The sequence below is a fragment of the Dendrobates tinctorius genome, unplaced genomic scaffold (genome assembly GCF_039654945.1).
Source record: "Dendrobates tinctorius isolate UK_male_01 unplaced genomic scaffold, ASM3965494v1 ptg000028l, whole genome shotgun sequence".
Classification (NCBI taxonomy): Eukaryota; Metazoa; Chordata; class Amphibia; order Anura; family Dendrobatidae; genus Dendrobates; species Dendrobates tinctorius.
This window is the reverse complement of record NW_027361696.1, coordinates 4,259,788-4,278,233: the sequence shown is the minus strand read 5'-3', so window position 1 is coordinate 4,278,233 and position 18,446 is coordinate 4,259,788. Positions and strand designations below refer to the sequence as shown.

At 44.5% G+C, this 18,446-nt stretch overlaps 1 protein-coding gene across 4 annotated transcripts in view; it reads right to left on the bottom strand.

Annotated features, from left to right (window-relative positions):
- LRRC4B (leucine rich repeat containing 4B) overlaps window positions 1-18,446 on the bottom strand; it is a 220,551-nt gene that overhangs the window by 45,844 nt on the left and 156,261 nt on the right. The gene's annotated exons all lie outside the window — the stretch shown is intronic.

The window sequence follows — 18,446 nt, the reverse complement described above, 5'->3', positions numbered from 1 at the left end:
TAGACAGTGGGCACCTCTCTGTACACTCTGTAGAGGTCACATCCAGTATGACAACTTCCATCATTTAAATGAATATGACTTATGCAAGAACATGCAAGGTACTGCTGTAGAGAGCATGTACACACTGAGCAAGGGGCACCACACACCGTGCCAGCAGATACATGGGGTTGCTGAGGAGTGCTGCATCCGCTGAATGTGTAAAGTGAAGATGTTGCCCACACTCTCCCTTGGAGATATGTGAAATGATGTAATGCATTATGGTGTTTGGAAAGTTTAATTGTTTCTACTGTATTGCTAGTGATAGAGTTGTGTTCTGCCCAGCACTTAGTAGCTACCAGGGTGAGACAGGGTTAAAAGTTGGGACTAGTCCAGAGTGGGAGAGGCTAAGTGGGAAGGCAGTGGAGAGTTTTCTGTCAGAATGTCAGATAGGAAAGTGCCTGCAGTAGTAGCAGAATCGCACGCATTGGATTCTTTTGTTGCTAGAGGGAGATGACAGAGGTAGGTAGCAAGCTCCAACGAGAGAAGCGACAATGAGAAGGAAGTGAGTAGTGTCCGGAGTCGGCCCAGAGCAAAAGAGAAAAGGAAGAAGTATGAGGGACTGGGGCCAGATGTCTAGTGGGACGGTACAGATTTGTTGGTCGGCCTGTTAATGAGACAGAGAACTAAGGAGAAGCGAGATGAAGAGGGTAGTCCTGCGTGGTAGTCCAGAGGCATCAATAAAGTGGAAAGCTAAGTAGCGGCCATATTGGCATAGAAAACTCCCCTAAGGGCAGAAGTACATGGAACTGCGGGTGGAAGCATAGGATTCTTGCTTGACTATAGTGGGGATGAGGAGGCTCACAGAATGGTGTGCTGGGCTCAGACAGAAGAGCTAAGCAAAGTCGAAATGGAGAGTGACTCCAGGAAAAAGAAGGAAAAGTGCGAGATGATGTTCCATGTCTAAACAAAAGTATCCAAGAAGATGAATGTCTACAATCTGCCGTACATAGTTCCTCATAACTTATTCTTCAGTAAAAATACATTTATTTATGAGCTATGGTCTCCCTCACTGAACACTGTTATATCTGGTCTTGGCTGGCCGAATACAATGGCACCATGCGGTCTGTAAGGGCGTATCGTTATCACAGTCAGAGTCCACACATTCTATCTATCTATCTATCTATCTATCTATCTATCTATCTATCTATCTATCTATCTATCTATCTGACATTATAATTCCATGTATTCTAGTTTCCATGCTTAGGGCACACACAGATACATAATCATTCATAAAATACAGTATTTCCCCTAAATTTCTGGACATTGAATCTCCTGAGACACAGGATGAATGCCGCACATTTACAATGTGAACGCTGAGCAACTCGGATGGTTTGTACAGTCCTAATCTTAGCTTTGTCGTACTAATGTTCTCATAATTCCCAGGGATTTTCTTACTCCCATTTATTAGGACATATTCCCTCCAATGCCTAAATTATCATTAAAGGGAATAAGCCCCCGACGAAACCTAAAAGATAAGAAAAACACATTAGATTATACTTACCGGAGGGTGCGGTCGGGTGCGGTGGGTGTCGCGGTCCGGTCCGGCGCCTCCCATCTTCATACGATGCCGTCCTCCTCCTTGCTTCTCCATCGGCTCCTGCGCAGGCGTACTTTATCTGCCCTGTTGAGGGCAGAGTAAAATACTGAAGAGCGCAGGCGCCGGGAAAGGTCACAGAGGTCCGGCGCCTGCGCACTGCAGTACTCTGCTCTTCCCTCAACAGGACAGATAAAGTACGCCTGCGCAGGAACCGAGGGAGAAGCAAGGAGGAGGACATCATAAAGATGGGAGGCGCCGGAGCGGACGGTGACAGTGTTCGACGAGTGTGACCAACTTTTTACTATTGAGGATGCCTATGCAGCATCAGTAGTAAAAAGATATAATGTTAAAAATAATAAAAAAAAATAAAAAATCATGTTTTTCTCATCTTCCCGTGCCCCGCGCAGCGTTCCCTATCATCGTGATGCTCCCGGCAACCTCCGTTCCCAGGGATGCCTTGCGACAATGACCTTTGATGACGTCGCAGTCTCGTGAGACCGCTACTGCATCGCAAGACCGCGACGTCAAAGGTCATTGTCGCAAGGCATCCCTGGGAACGGGACTTGCCGGGAGCATCGCTGAGGCCTGCTGATGCTGCGAGGACCGCCGGAAGGTGAGAATAACATGATTTTTTATTTTAATTCTATTTTTTTTACAGAGTTATGGAACCCAGAGCCTGGAGGAGTCTCCTCTCCTCCAGACCGTGGGTACCATCCGCAAATGTTCTGCTTACTTTTCGCATGGTGGGCACAGCCACATGCAAAGTAAGCGGAACAATGCATTCCTATGGGTGCGGATTTTCCCGCGATTCCGCACAAAGAATGAACATGCTGCGTATTTTTCCGCGATGCAATTCCGCCGTGGAAAAATACGCAGCATTAGCACAGCATGTGCCATAGGATTGCATGGGATGCTTTTTTTTTTTGCATTTTCGCAGCAAAATCGCGAGTTTAAAAACGCTGCAAAAACGCAAAAAAAAACGCTACGTGTGAACTCAGCCTTACAATTCTGACCACTATCACTTTATGAGGTTATAGCTCTGGAATGCTTCAACAGATCCCAGTTTATTTTGTGACATATTGTACTTCATGTTAGTGGTAACATTTTTTCGATATGACTTGCGTTTATAATGAAACAAACAGAAATTTAGCAAAAATTTTGAAAATTTTGCAATTTTCCAACTTTAATTTTTGTGCCCTTAAATCAGAGAGTCATAGCACAAAATAGTTAATAAATAACATTTCCCACATGTCTACTTTACATCAGAACAATTTTGGAAACAATTTTTTTGTTTTAGGATGTTATAAAGAGTTAAAAGTTGACCAGCGATTTCTCACTTTTTTTTAGGGACCACCGCACATTTGAAGTAAGTTTGGGGGTCAATATAACAGAAAATACCCAAAAGTGACACCATTCTAAAAACTGTGCCACATTCAAGAAGTTTATTAACCCTTCAGGTACTTCATGAGAACTAAAGCAATGTGGAAGGAAAAAATGAACATTTTACTTTTTTCACGAAAAAATCACTTTGGAACCAAACGTTTTTATTTTCACAAGGGTATTAGGAGAAAAAGGATAACAAAATTTGTTGTGTAATTTCTACTGAGTATGCCGATACCCAATATGTGGGGGAAAGCCACCGTTTGGGTGCATTTCAGGGCTCAGAAGGGAGAGAGCACCGTTTGACCTTTTGAAAGCAAAATTGGCTGGAATCAATGGTGGGCGTCATGTTGCATTTGGAGACCCCCGATGTACCTAAACAGTGGAAAACACAAAACTCTAACTCCAACCCTAACACAGCCCTAACCCGAACCATAACTCCAACACACCCCTAACCCCAGCCCCAACCCTAACTCTAAGCTCCTACCCTAGTCCAACCCTACCCCTTTTCCAATCCTAACCCTAGCTCCAACCATAGCCCCAACCCTAACCCTAGCCCAACACTAACCCTAACCCAACCCTAACCTTAGCCCTACCCTACCCTAGCCTAAACCTAACCCTAGCTCTAACCCAAACCCTATCGCCGGCCCAACCCTAGCCCTAGCTCTAACCCTAGCGCTAACCCTAGAACTAACCCTAACTCTAGTTCCAACCCTAACCCTAGCTATAACCCCATCATAACCCAAATCCTAGCCTTAACCCTAATGGAAAAATGGAAAGAAATACATTTTTTTAATTTATTTTTACCTACCTAAGGGGGTGATAAAGGGGGGGGGTTTGATCACAGTGATCAAAATGAACCAATAGGATAAATCTCCTATTTTTGTCGGGTGCCGGCCGCCAGATCTTTCTTGGCAAGCGCCCGCAATTTTCTTCCCGGAAAAAGACCCTGGGGGCCGGGGGACAGGAAGTGCTGGAGGTACCGGGGGGGCTCAGGAGACCCCATTTCTCTCTCCTCTGATGTGTTAGATTATATTGGAGGGGAGAGAAACAAATGGGAAATCAGACTTTTTTTTTTGCGGTCGCTGTTATTCGTGCTTGCATACATCATTATCATATAGCTACCACTTTAGGACGTAACTTTGCAGATGTCATTTTTTGATGGGCTGCAGAAATGGAGCTTTATATCTATTGCTCCCAGAAGAGTGCAGCCTAAAGTGAGCGCTCGGCTCACCAAGAGATGTGACGTTACTGGGGAGGTGAGAGTGATGGTCTCAGTTGCTATGGAAATCTCCATAGATACCGGCGAGTTCTCCTTCCCCGCAGGATGTCTTTTCAATAGGGCTCCATGTAAAAATCCTGTCTAGAAGCAAAGAGGAGTGTGGGTAGGAGTCAGGTATATCCTGACAGAAACCTGCAAAGACGCAGCGAATGTCCACCATGTCAGCATTCAGAGGGTGTGCCGTGGACGGAAGGACGCATTTATTCTAACTTATCATGGACAGACAGTATGTAAACTAGCTGACATATTCAATACTTGTCCAGCAAGATTCATTGGTAATATGTGGTAGGGGCCGGGATTGGGGGGTGGACCACTGCTTACTTGATCGGTCGCCGCAGACACCAGGTGACTCAAAGGACGAGGCGGAGACAGATTTCACGTGTAACAGTTCCGGATTTATTCGTCGTCCTCCTGACGACCACCAAACATGCAACGCAGCTTCTTCACACTGTCTCCAGGCCCGGGTACCGGCACCTTCGTTCCAGTCACAGTAATGCACCTCGCGGATCTTTCACTGGGGGCTGTCCTAGACCAATCTACCCCCAGCGCTTCACCTGTCAGAGCTCGTCGTCCAGTCGGTACCCCCCGGGGCCTCACTTGTCCTGCGGTACGTCACCTCGCCTGTCCTGCGGTCCGTCGGGTCAGGGCCACCCCCCTGACTGTCTCTTCTCTCTTCTCTATCGTCCTCTGAGCTCCTCCTGGGACTAGACCCCTCTGGAGCCCCGCCCTCTTCTATTTATCCCCTCTCTCACAGGGGAATTTCCCACCCAGGCTCCTATCTCCCTCCCCCCATGTTAGTCATAACGTATGCGTATCTGAGCTATAAGCTGTTGTTCAGTCCTGAACTACTCCTCCCTGCCATCTTGTGGTCATTTCTAGGTACTGCACTCTCCTATCCACCTTTCCCAGCTGTCACCCTTCTAACCTGTCAATCTCCGTCTCTAGTGCACAAACCGTCCCCTCCTGCTACCAGTCACGTCTGTCCGTCAAGTCACCTTCCCCACAAATATATAAACCAGTCACAACTTCAACTCTGCTAATCTGCCTTAGAACACTAACTCTGCTACTTCAGTTGCTAACTCTGCTACGTTAGTAGATTCACACACTAAGTCTGCTACTTCAGCTGCTAACTCTGCTACGTCAGGACTGTTCAAAACGCTATCTCTGCTACAATAACCTGATAACACTGATAGCTCTGCTACATCAGCCTACTAAGACTGCTAACTCTGCTACATCAATCTTATAACACTGATAGCTCTGATACATCAGCTTATTTACACTGCTAAATCTGCTACATCAACCTAATAACACTGATAGCTCTGCTACGTCAGCCTACTAAGATTGATAACTCTGCTACATCATCTTACTAACACTGCTAACTCTGTATATCAGCTAAATATCACTGCTAACTGCGCTACATCATCTTACTAATACTGCTAACATGACAACATCATCACAGGATCTTCTGTACTTTTATGTTGCTGCCTGCTTATGATTGGTTAGTGTCATACAGAAGACAGAAGTATACACACTCTCAGTGAAATCTCATAACACCTATTTGGCCTTAACTCAACTTATTAGATGCCAAATATTTGATTGCAACAGAGGGGAGAAATTAAAAAAATAAATTAATTGAGCTATGCAAGGAGTGGCGGAGTCATGTACAGGAGGAAGGGGATGTATATACTCTATAGTGGAGGATAGTAATGTACTGCAGGAGAGGGATGCATATACAGTGAGTACGGAAAGTATTCAGACCCCTTTAAATTTTTCACTCTGTTTCATTGCAGTCATTTGGTAAATTCAAAAAAGTTCATTTTTTTTCTCATTAATGTATACTCTGCACTCCATCTTGACGGAAAAAAGCAGGAATGTAGAAATTTTTGCAAATTTATTAAAGAAGAAAAACAGAAATATCACATGGTCATAAGTATTCAGACCCTTTGCTCAGACACTCATATTTAAGTCACATGCTGTCCATTTTCTTGTGATCCTCCTTGAGATTGTTCTACTCCTTCATTGGAGTCCAGCTGTGTTTAACTAAACTGATAGGACTTGATTTGGAAAGGCACACACCTGTCTATATAAGAGCTCACAGTGACCAAATGAGAATCATGAGGTCAAAGGAACTGGCCAAGGAGCTCACAGACAGAATTGTGGCAAGGCACAGATCTGGCCAAGGTTACAAAAGAATTTCTGCAGTACTCAAGGTTCCTAAGAGCACAGTGGCCTCCATAATCCTTAAATGGAAGAAGTTTGGGACCACCAGAAGTCTTCCTAGACCTGGTCATCCAGCCAAACTGAGCAATCGTGGGAGAAGAGCCTTGCTGAGAGAGGTAAAGAAGAAGCCCAAGATCACTGTGGCTGAGCTCCACAGATGCTGTAGGGAGATGGGAGAAAGTTCCACAAAGTCAACTATCACTGCAGCACTCCACTAGTCGAGCCTTTATGGCAGAGTGGCCCAACTGAAGCCTTTCCTCAGTGCAAGACATATGAAAGCCCGCATAGAGTTTGCAAAAAAAAAAACACCTGAAGGACTCCCAAACTATGGCAAATAAGATTCTTTGGTCTGATGAGATCAAAATGGACCTTTTTGGTGAAAATTCTAAGCGGTATGGGTGGAGAAAACCAGGCACTGCTCATCACCTGCATAATACAATCACAACAGAGAAACATGGTGGTTGCAGCATCACGCTATGGGGGTGTTTTTCAGCTGAAGGGACAGGACGACTGGTTGCAATTGAAGGAGTGGCTTCGGAATAACTCTGTGACCATTCTTGACTGGCTCAGTCACAGCCCTGACCTAAATCAAATTGAGCATCTCTGGAGAGACCTGAAAATGGCTGTCCACCAACATTCACCACCCAACCTGATGGAACTGGAGAGGCTCTGCAAGGAAGAATGGCAGAGGATCCCCAAATCCAGGTGTAAAAAACTTGATGCATCATTCCCAAGAAGAATCATGGCTGTACTAGCTCAAAAGAGTGCATCTACTCAATACTGAGCAAAGGGTCTGAATACTTATGACCATGTGATATTTCAGTTTTTCTTTTTTAATAAGTTTGCAAAATTTCTAGATTTCTGGTTTCTTTCTTCAAGATGAGGTGCAGAGTGTATATTAATGAGAAAAAAAATGAACTTTTTTGAATTTACCAAATGACTGCAATGAAACAAAGAGTGAAAAATTTAAAACGGTTGAATACTTTCCGTACCCACTGTACTCTAGACTGTTGTGTTTGAAACTGTTCAACTGTAAAGCGCTGCGGAATATGTTGGCGCTATATAAATAAAGATTATTATTATTATTTATTATTACTCTATAGTGGGGGATAGTGATGTACTGCAGGATGGGGCTTTACATATAGCAGAGGAATGATGTACTGCAAGAGAGGGATGTATATACTCTATAGTGGAGGATAGTGATGTGCAGCAGGATAGGGATGTACAGTTGTGCTCAAAATTTTACACATCCTGGCAAAATTTTCTCCACTCATGGTTAGTGGTTGGGTGAAGCCATTTACTGTCAAACTGCTGTTTTCTTTTTAAATCATAATGACAACCCAAAACATCCAAATGACCCTGATCAAAAGTTAACATACCCCATTTCTTAATACTGTCTATTGCCCCCTCTAACATCTTTGACAGATTGAAATCTTTTGTGGTAGTTGTGGATGAGGTTCTTTATTTTCTCAGATGGTAAAGCTGCCCACTCTTCTTGGCAAAAAGCCCCCAGTGTCATGGTTTACTGGGTTCTCAGATTAGGTGGTTTCAGGGTTAATCCGGATGGCCTTTCTGGGTCCTGGGAGGTTTTTATAGCCTCATTGCGAGGCCATCATTTGTCGTTTATACTTTGACCCTTGGCTGAGTGTGTCTGACCCTGATGTGCCTGTGCTACTATCTGTCTGGTTCTTGATCTGGTTCTGTCCCCATTGTGATTTCTGCCTGCCGTTTCTGTACCGTCTACTGCCCTCTTTGGATATTCGATCTCTCGCTATGTCCTGACTATTCTATTTGATTGCCCCTGTGTACTGCACCGTCCTCTCCGTGTATGACCTTGGCTTGTTTGTGATCACTCTCCTCTCTGTCACCCCTTTAGCCTCCCTGAGGTCCTTTCTCGCCCTTCAGTATTTCCCCCCGAAGCTGCAGCAACCCCGCTCTGTCAGCTTTAACAGCGATGCTAGGCTCCGCCCACCTCCTCTGACCCGCGGTCACATGGCTACCATCAGTAACACACTACGCCGCCAGGGACTCATATCTACAGTGCCAGACGTGTTTCCCTGCTTAAGCCAGTCCGTGTCCGTGCCCGTCTGAAGTTTGCTAGAGAGCATTTGGATTATCCAGAAGAGTATTGGGAAAATGTCATATGGTCTGATGAAACCAAAGTAGAATTACTTGGTAGAAACAAAACTCGTCGTGATTGGAGGAGACAGAATGCTGACTTGCATCCAAAGAACACCATACCTACTCTGAAGCACGGAGGTGGCAACATCATGCATTGGGGCTGTTTCTCTGCAAAGGGAGCAGGACGACTGATCCGTATACATGAAATAATGAATGGGGCCATGTATCGTGAGATTTTGAGTGCAAACCTCCTTCCATCAGCAAGGGCATTGAAGATGAAATATGGATGGATCTTTCAGTATGATAATGATCCCAAGCACACTGCCAGGGGAATGAAGGAGTGGCTTTGTAAGAAGCATATGAAGGTCCTAGAGTGGCCTAACCAGCCTCCAGACCTCAACCCCATAGAAAACCTTCAGAAGGATTTAAAGGTCTGTGCTGCCCCGCGACAGGCCCAAAACATAACAGCTCTAGATTAGATCCGCATGGGGGAATGGGCCAACATACCACCAACAGTGTGTGCCAACCTTGTGAAGACTTATAGAAAACATTTGACCTCTGTCATTGTCAACAAAGTATATATAACAAAATATTGAGAAGAACTTTTGATAATGACCAAATACTTATTTTCCACCATCATCAGACAAGGGGATTTTCTGGATTTGTTTTCTCATTTTGACTCTCATTGTTGTGGTCTACCTATGATGTCAATTGCAGGCCTCTCTCATCTTTTTAAGTGGGAGAACTTGCACAATTGGTGGCTGACTAAATACTTATTTCCCCCACTGTATATACTCTGTAGTGGAGGATATTCATGTACAGCAGGATGGCACTTTCCATATAGCAGAGGAATGATGTGCTACAGGAATGGATGTTTATACTCCTTATGATCTATTTCAAGTGTTTATTTCTGTTAATGTTGATGATTATGGCTTACGGCAAATGAAAACCCAAAAGTCATTATCTCTGTAAATTAGAATAATGAAGAAAAACACCTGCAAAGGCTTCCTAAGCATTTACAAAGGTCCCTTAGTGTGTTTCAGTAGTTTCCACAATCATGGGGAAGACTGCTTACTTAACAGATGGCCAGAATGCAGCCACTGACACACTTCAGAAGGAGGGTAAGCCACAAAAGGTCATTGCTAAAGAAGTTGTCTGTAAAGAATGCTGTGCCCAAGCATATTAACCCCTTAGTGACAGAGCCATTTTGCAGCTTAATGACCAGGCCAATTTTTACAATTCTGACCACTGTCACTTTATGACGTTATAACTCTGGAACGCTTTAACGGATCACGCTGATTCTGAGAATGTTTCTTCGTGACATATTGTACTTCATGTTAGTGGTAAAATTTCTTCTATATGACTTGTATTTATTTATGAAAAAAATGGAAATATGGCAAAAATGTTGAAAATTTTCCAATTTTCAAACTTTAAATTTTTATGCCCTTAAATCAGAGAGATATGTCACACAAATTTCTTAATAAATAACATTTCCCACATGTCTACTTTACATCAGCACAATTTTGGAAACAATTTTTTTTTTGTTAGGAAGTTATAAGGGTTAAAAGTTGACCAGCGATTTCTCATTTTTACAAAAAAATTTACAAAACCATTTTTTCAGGGATCACATCATATTTAAAGTAATTTTGAGGGGTGAACATGACAGAAAATACCCAAAAGTGACACCAGTCAAAAAACTGAATCCCTCAAGGTGCTCAAAACCACAATCAAGAAGTTTATTAACCCTTTACGTGCTTCACAGGAACTGAAGCAATGTGGAAGGAAAAAATTAACATTTAACTTTTTTTTGCAAAAAATTTACTTCAGAACCAATTTTTTTTTTATTTTCACAAGTGTTTAAAGAGAAAATGAACCACAAAATTTTTTTGTGCAATTTTTCCTGAATACGCAGATACCCCATATTTGAACCTCCAAGTGCTTCACAGAAGTTTATAATGTAGAGCCGTGAAAATAAAAAATCATTTTTTTCCCACAAAAATGATCTTTCGCCCCCCAATTTTTTTTACAAGGAGAAGTAACAGGAGAAATTAGACCCCCAAAGTTGTTGGGTAATTTGTCCTGAGTACGCCCATACCCCATATGTGGGGGTAATCCACTGTTTGGGTGCAATGCAGAGCTCATAAGGGAAGGAGCACAGTTTGACTTTTTCAGTGCAGAATTGGCTGGAATTGAAATTGGACGCCATGTCACGTTTGGAGAGCCCCTGATGTGACTAAACAGTGAAAAAAACCCACAAGTGACCCCATTTTGGAAACTAGACCCCTTAAGGAACTTATCTAGATGTGTGGTGAGCACTTTGAACCCCCAAGTGCTATATAGAAGTTTATAACGCAGAGCAGTGAAAACAAAAAATAATTTTTTTTTCTCAAAAATGATTTTTTAGCCCGCTATTTTTTATTTTCACAAGGCTAACAGGAGAAATTGGACCACAAAAGTTGTTGTGCAATTTGTCCTGAATATGCTGATACCACATACAGTGGGGCAAAAAAGTATTTAGTCAGTCAGCAATAGTGCAAGTTCCACCACTTAAAAAGATGAGAGGCGTCTGTAATTTACATCATAGGTAGACCTCAACTATGGGAGACAAACTGAGAAAAAAAAATCCAGAAAATCACATTGTCTGTTTTTTTTTCATTTTATTTGCATATTATGGTGGAAAATAAGTATTTGGTCAGAAACAAAATTTCATCTCAATGCTTTGTGATATATCCTTTGTTGGCAATGACAGAGGTCAAACGTTTTCTGTAAGTCTTCACAAGGTTGCCACACACTGTTGTTGGTATGTTGGCCCATTCCTCCATGCAGATCTCCTCTAGAGCAGTGATGTTTTTGGCTTTACGCTTGGCAACACGGACTTTCAACTCCCTCCAAAGGTTTTCTGTAGGGTTGAGATCTGGAGACTGGCTATGCCACTCCAGGACCTTGAAATGCTTCTTACGAAGCCACTCCTTCGTTGCCCTGGCGGTGTGCTTTGGATCATTGTCATGTTGAAAGACCCAGCCACGTTTCATATTCAATGCCCTTGCTGATGGAAGGAGGTTTGCACTCAAAATCTCACGATACATGGCCCCATTCATTCTTTCATGTACCCAGATCAGTCGTCCTGGCCCCTTTGCAGAGAAACAGCCCCAAAGCATGATGTTTCCACCACCATGCTTTACAGTAGGTATGGTGTTTGATGGATGCAACTCAGTATTCTTTTTCCTCCAAACACGACAAGTTGTGTTTCTACCAAACAGTTCCAGTTTGGTTTCATCAGACCATAGGACATCCTCCCAAAACTCCTCTGGATCATCCAAATGCTCTCTAGCAAACTTCAGACGGGCCCGGACATGTACAGGCTTAAGCAGTGGGACACGTCTGGCACTGCAGGATCTGAGTCCATGGTGGCGTAGTGTGTTACTTATGGTAGGCCTTGTTACATTGGTCCCAGCTCTCTGCAGTTCATTCACTAGGTCCCCCCGCGTGGTTCTGGGATTTTTGCTCACCGTTCTTGTGATCATTCTGACCCCACGGGGTGGGATTTTGCATGGAGCACCAGATCGAGGGAGATTATCAGTGGTCTTGTATGCTCCCACAGTTGATTTCTTCACTCCAAGCTGGTTGGCTATTGCAGATTCAGTCTTCCCAGCCTGGTGCAGGGCTACAATTTTGTTTCTGGTGTCCTTTGACAGCTCTTTGGTCTTCACCATAGTGGAGTTTGGAGTCAGACTGTTTGAGGGTGTGCACAGGTGTCTTTTTATACTGATAACAAGTTTAAACAGGTGCCATTACTACAGGTAATGAGTGGAGGAAAGAGGAGACTCTTAAAGAAGAAGTTACAGGTCTGTGAGAGCCAGAAATCTTGATTGGTTGTTTCTGACCAAATACTTATTTTCCACCATAATATGCAAATAAAATGAAAAAAAAACAGACAATGTGATTTTCTGGATTTTTTTTTCTCAGTTTGTCTCCCATAGTTGAGGTCTACCTATGATGTTAATTACAGACGCCTCTCATCTTTTTAAGTGGTGGAACTTGCACTATTGCTGACTGACTAAATACTTTTTTGCCCCACTGTATGTGAGGGGTACAACTGTTTGGGCACATGGGAGAGCTCGGAAGGGAAGGAGCGCCATTTTGGAATGCAGACTTTGATGGAATGTTCTGCGGGCATCAGGTTGCGCTTTCAGAGCCCCTGATGTGCCTAAACAGTAGAAACCCCCCACACATGACCCCATTTTGGAAACTAGACCCCCCCAAGGAGCTTATCTAGATGTGTGGCAAGCACTTTGAACCTCCAAGTGCTTCACAGAAGTTTATAACGCAGAAACGTGAAAATAAAAAATCCTTTTTTTTTGCCCCCAATTTTTTTTTATTTTCCCAAGGGTAACAAGAGGAATTAGACCCCCAAAGTTGGTGTGCAATTTGTCCTGATAACGCTTATGCCCCATATGTATGGGTTAACCACTGTTTGGGCTTGGAGGGGAGGGAGCAACATTTGACTTTCTGAACGCAAAATTGGCTGGAATTAATGGTGGTGCCATGTCGCACTTGGAGACCCCCTGATGTGCCTAAATAGTGGAAACCCCTCAATTCTAGCTCCAACCCTAACCCCAACACACCTCTAACCCTAATCCCAACCCTAACCCTAATTCCAACCCTAACCCTAATTCTAACCCTAATTCCAACCCTAAGGCTATGTGCACACGTAGCGTTTTAAAACGCTTACTAAAAACCGGACTCCTTCCCAGAAATCGCGTGTTTTTTTCCGCGCGATTTCACCGTGATTTTACCGCGATTATGATCGCGATTTTGCCGCGATTTTCGCGTGCGATATTCAAGCACTTTCCAAGCGATTTGAAGCATCGCTTGGAAAGTGATTGACAGGTTGGTCACACTCGTCAAACATAGTGTTTGACAAGTGTGAGCAGGTTTTTACTATTGAGGCCGCCTAAAAGAATAAAAAATAAAAAATCGGTGTATATTTACCTTCCGGCGTCCCGCGATGCATTCCCGGGCCTCAGCTTTCCCAGCGATGCCTTGCGAGACCTGTGATGAGGTAGTCTCGCGTTGCTATAGCGATCTCGCGAGACCGCTAGAGTCACGCGAGACTACGTCATTACAGGGCCTTGCCGCAAGGCATTACTGGGAACGCTTAGGCTGGGAATGCATCGCGGGACGCCGGAAGGTAAATATACCCCGATTTTTTATTTTTTATTCTTTTTTTTACAGGGGTATGGTACCCAGAGCCTGGAGGACAGTCTCCTCTCCTCCACACCGTGGGTACCAACCGCACATGAGACGCTTAACTTCCCGCATGGTGGGCATAGCCACATGCGGGAAGTAAGCGATTCTCATGCATTCCTATGGGTGCGGAATCGTGGCAATTCTTTGCGATTCCGCACAAAGAATGAGCATGCTGCGATTTTTTCCGCGATGCGATTCCGCGGCGGAAAAAAGCGCAGCATTAGCACAGCATGTGCGGAATGCCATAGGAATGCATGGGGGGCGTTCTGTACACGATTTTTAAGCGTTTTCGCGCCGAAAATCGCGGCAAAAACGCTTAAAAATCGCTACGTGTGCACACAGCCTAAATCTAATTCCAACCATAACGGAAAAATGAAAATAAATATATTTTCTTTATTTCATTATATTTCCCTAACTAAGGGGGGTGATAAAGGGGGGTTATTTACTATTTTTTTTATTTTGATCACTGTAATAGGGTTTATCACAGTGATCAAAATGTACCGTATATACTCGTGTATAAGCCAAGATTTTCAGCCCATTTTTTGGGGGCTGAAAGTCCCCCTCTCGGCTTATACACGAGTCATATACCTGGGGGTCGGCGGGGGAGCGGGGGTGTCAGAGATCATACTTACCTCCTCTGGTGCGGTCTCTGCAGCTCCCCCGCTGCTCCACGGTCTCCCTTCCTGCCTTCAGCGGTCACATGGTACCGCTCATTAAACTCATGAATATGCGCATATTCATGAGTGTAATGAGCGGTACCACTTTTTTTGCAGCAGCATATGGGGGCATAATATATGGAGCATTTTATGGGAGCAGCATATGGGGCATATCCTATAGAGCAGCATATAGGGCATATCCTATAGAGCAGCATATAGAGCATATTCTATGGGGCAGCATATGGGGGCATATTCTATGGAGCAGCATATGGGGGCATATTCTATGGGGCAGCATATGGGGGCATATCCTATGGGGCAGCATATGGGGGCATATTCTATGGAGCAGCATATGGGAGCATATACTATGGTGCAGCATATGGGGGCATATTGTATGGGGCAGCATATGGGAGCATATACTATGGTGCAGCATATGGGGGCATAATCTATGGAGCAGCATATGGGGGCATAATCTATGGAGCATTTTATGGGGGCATAATCTATGGAGCATCTTATGGGGGCATAATCTATGGAGCATGTTATGGAGCCATAACCTTTATGGAGCATTATATGGGGCATATTATTCTATGGAGCATCTTATGGGGGCATTATTAACCTTTGTGCAGCATTATATGGGGTGTATTTTGTATGGAGCATCTTATGGGGCCCATCATGAACTGTATGGAGCATTATATGGGGCTCCTGATTCAATATGGATATTCAAAAATATTTAACCTACTGATGTCTCAATTAATTTTACTTTTATTGCCATCTATTTTTATCTTTGAAATTTACCAGTAGCTGCTGCATTTTCCACCCTAGGCTTATATGCGAATCAATAAGTTTTCCCAGTTTTTTGTGGCAAAATTGGGGGGGTCAGCTTATACACGGGTCGGCTTATACACGAGTATATGCGGTACATCGAATGAATGAATTGAACCGTCATTTTCTTCACGCACCAAGCTGGCGGCGTCCAACAGAGGAGACAGGAGGGCCCAAGGACCACCGGGAGGTACCGGGGAGATCGGGGACCCTATTTCTCTCTCCTCTGATGTGCGATCACATTGCTGCAGATTGTCGGATTGCAAAACCCCACAATTCTCCAAAAACACCTTGGGAATCTTGTCAGGACGTCTTAGCTAAGCTGCACTGCGATTTCCAGCCTCCAATTCAAAGGTTCAGTTTCTTAAAGAGACAGTGCACCTTAAATCAAAATGGCCTAAAAAGATCCTTCACAGTCTCCCACTGCTGAAACAGAGCAAATACAACCTAATACTGCCCATTATGAAGAGCGGGAAACAGAGCCAGCTTCACAAACAGACCAAGACTCACGACCAGTACGCTCCCTTATGCCAACCTTAAAGGTCCTCGAGAACTACCGTTCCACGAAGGATGAGTTCAATGACAACCTGGACGACCTATGGCAGAGGTCTCAAACTGCATTCCTCAAGGGCCGCAAACAGGTCATGTTTTCAGCATTTCCTTAGCATTGCACAAGGTGCTGGAATCATTATCTGTGCAGGTGATTAAATTATCACCTGTGCAATACAAGGAAATCCTGAAACATGACCTGTTTGCGGCCCTTGAGGAATGCAGTTTGAGACCTCTGACCTATGGGAACTAGTCACCTCCCTCATGTCAAGCATCCAATGCCACAAAAATGATGCAGCAAGTCTACAGGACACTATAAAACGGCTAGACACTGCCCACAGAAGATACAAGAGACTATCCGCAAGGTAGGTTGCCTTCCTAAAAGACTAATATTGATGAAGCCTCATCAGAATTAAGCAAAGTAGATTCCACAGAAAGAGAAAGGGACGCCGCTGTGCAAGATGCCAAAGATAAAGTGGAGCTCCGTATTGCTCATCTGCAAGAATCAAGATCCCACAGGTCAGGCTCATCCAGACCCTCTTCTCGGTCATACAAATCATCCTGCTCAAGGACTTCAACCCTCAGCGACAGAATCCTAGAGGGCTGTTAAAACGCAGAGCGAACCAAACTAAGACGTTCCTACACAGAAAAGAAAGCAGAGGCAGAAGTCAAGAAAGCAGAGGCAGAAGCCAAGAAAGCGAAAGCAGAGGCAGAAACCAAGAAAGCAGAGTCAGAAACCAAGAAAGCGAAAGCAGAGGCAGAAGCCAAGAAAGCATAAGCAAAAGCAGAAGCAGAGGCCCAAGCAAAGATCCTTCAAACAGAAGCAGAGGCTCGGGCAAAGATTCTTCAAATAGAAATGGAGGAAAAAAATCGCATTAGCTGAAGTAAAAATACTCGAGCAAGCATTGAAGCAAAACCTCGACCCGATTTTCCTACCACCACTGGAAGATGACCCAGCTGTCCGTACCAGTGATTATGTGCAGAAACAGATATCTGCAGCGCACACCTTCTCCAGCGACGTTCAACCCAACAATGTGGAAACGTCCAAGTCAGCCCAACTTACCGTGCCAGTGTTACCCACAGCATCTGCAGAGACCCAAGACCAAAGCCATAATGTGTCCCCTCAGGAGCAGCAATCACCACGAGAAGACCACAAGACGCACTCCAGTCCATCTTAACAGTTCAAGCCGCAGTCATCCAGAGGTTAAACCAAAGCTCAACCCTGCAGCAACATCATTCTACCCAGGAACAATTCACCCCTCCATGCCACACAGCTTATACGCCCGAGGGGCACCACAAGCTAACACAGTAACAAGGAGTGAAGGATCAGACATGTCCGAGTTTGCCAGGTTTATGGTGAGCAAAGAGTTAATCAGCACCAGCCTCTCAAATTTTGTCCGCCTGTGCAGAGAACTACAGAGCCTGGAAAGCAACCTTCAAGGCCGCCATTGCTGACCTCAACTATCCGCAGAACAGGAGCTCTACCTCATGGTTAAATGGTTGGGTCCTGACTCCACAAACCGTATCAAGAGTCTTCGGACCGTTTACGTGGGGCAAGCTGAAGCAGGTCTCACTGCTGCCTGGCTGAGACTCGAAAGAACATATGGCAGCGCTGAAGCCATAGAAAAGTCCCTATTCAAGAGACTGCAGAACGTTCCAAGGATCAACCTTAAGGAAACCCACAAGCTTCTGGACTTAAGCGATCTGCTTATGGAACTGGAACTCGCAAAGAGAGACCCTCGTCTGTCTGTAGTATGCTACCTGGAAACTGCCCATGGGGTGAACCCAATCGTCTCAAAGCTGCCATATAGTCTGCAAGAGAAGTGGGAAGTATGCGTTTCCAGGTACAAAAGGTCACATGGTGTCACCTTTCCTCCGTTCACTCAGTTCTGTAAGTTCGTTGTCGAACAGGCCCAAATGAGGAATGACCCTAGCCTAGACTTCCTGGAGTCTATCACTGCAGCTCCATCAACACCCTCATCAAGGTATGAAAGCGTCACACATAGAAGCAAGGACTTGAGGAGCAGTGTAAGTGTCAGAAAGACTAACCTTCCACCATCTGCGGTACCCGCTGATAAGCAGTACACTATTCCGTTGAGGGATAAATCTTTCAATCGTGAGTGTCCCATTCACAAAAAACCACACTCGTCGAACAAATGTAGAGGCTTCAGGTCCAAAACCATGCAGGAGTGCAAGGAAATCCTCAGTGAACTTGGGGTGTGTTTCAAGTGCTGTGCCTCATTAGAACACATGGAAAGAGAAGTACGGCTGATTAGGGCGCTCAGACCAAGACAGACACTTGTTTTGGATGGAAAAGAAACTTATTTACTTGGTCAATATATCCTCACAAAGCTTTTCGGCGGTGAATCCGCCTTCATCAGGTGATCACCGCCGAAAAGCTTTGTGAGGATATAATGACCAAGTAAATAAGTTTCTTTTCCATCCAAAACAAGTGTCTGTCTTGGTCTGAGCGCCATAATCAGCCGTACTTCTCTTTCCTTGCATTTTACAACTTTCTGGGTGAGCGGCTTAGTGCAGCACGGACCAAGCAGACTTCCAACCATCCTGCAAGACCTGAAAGACGGAGGACCTG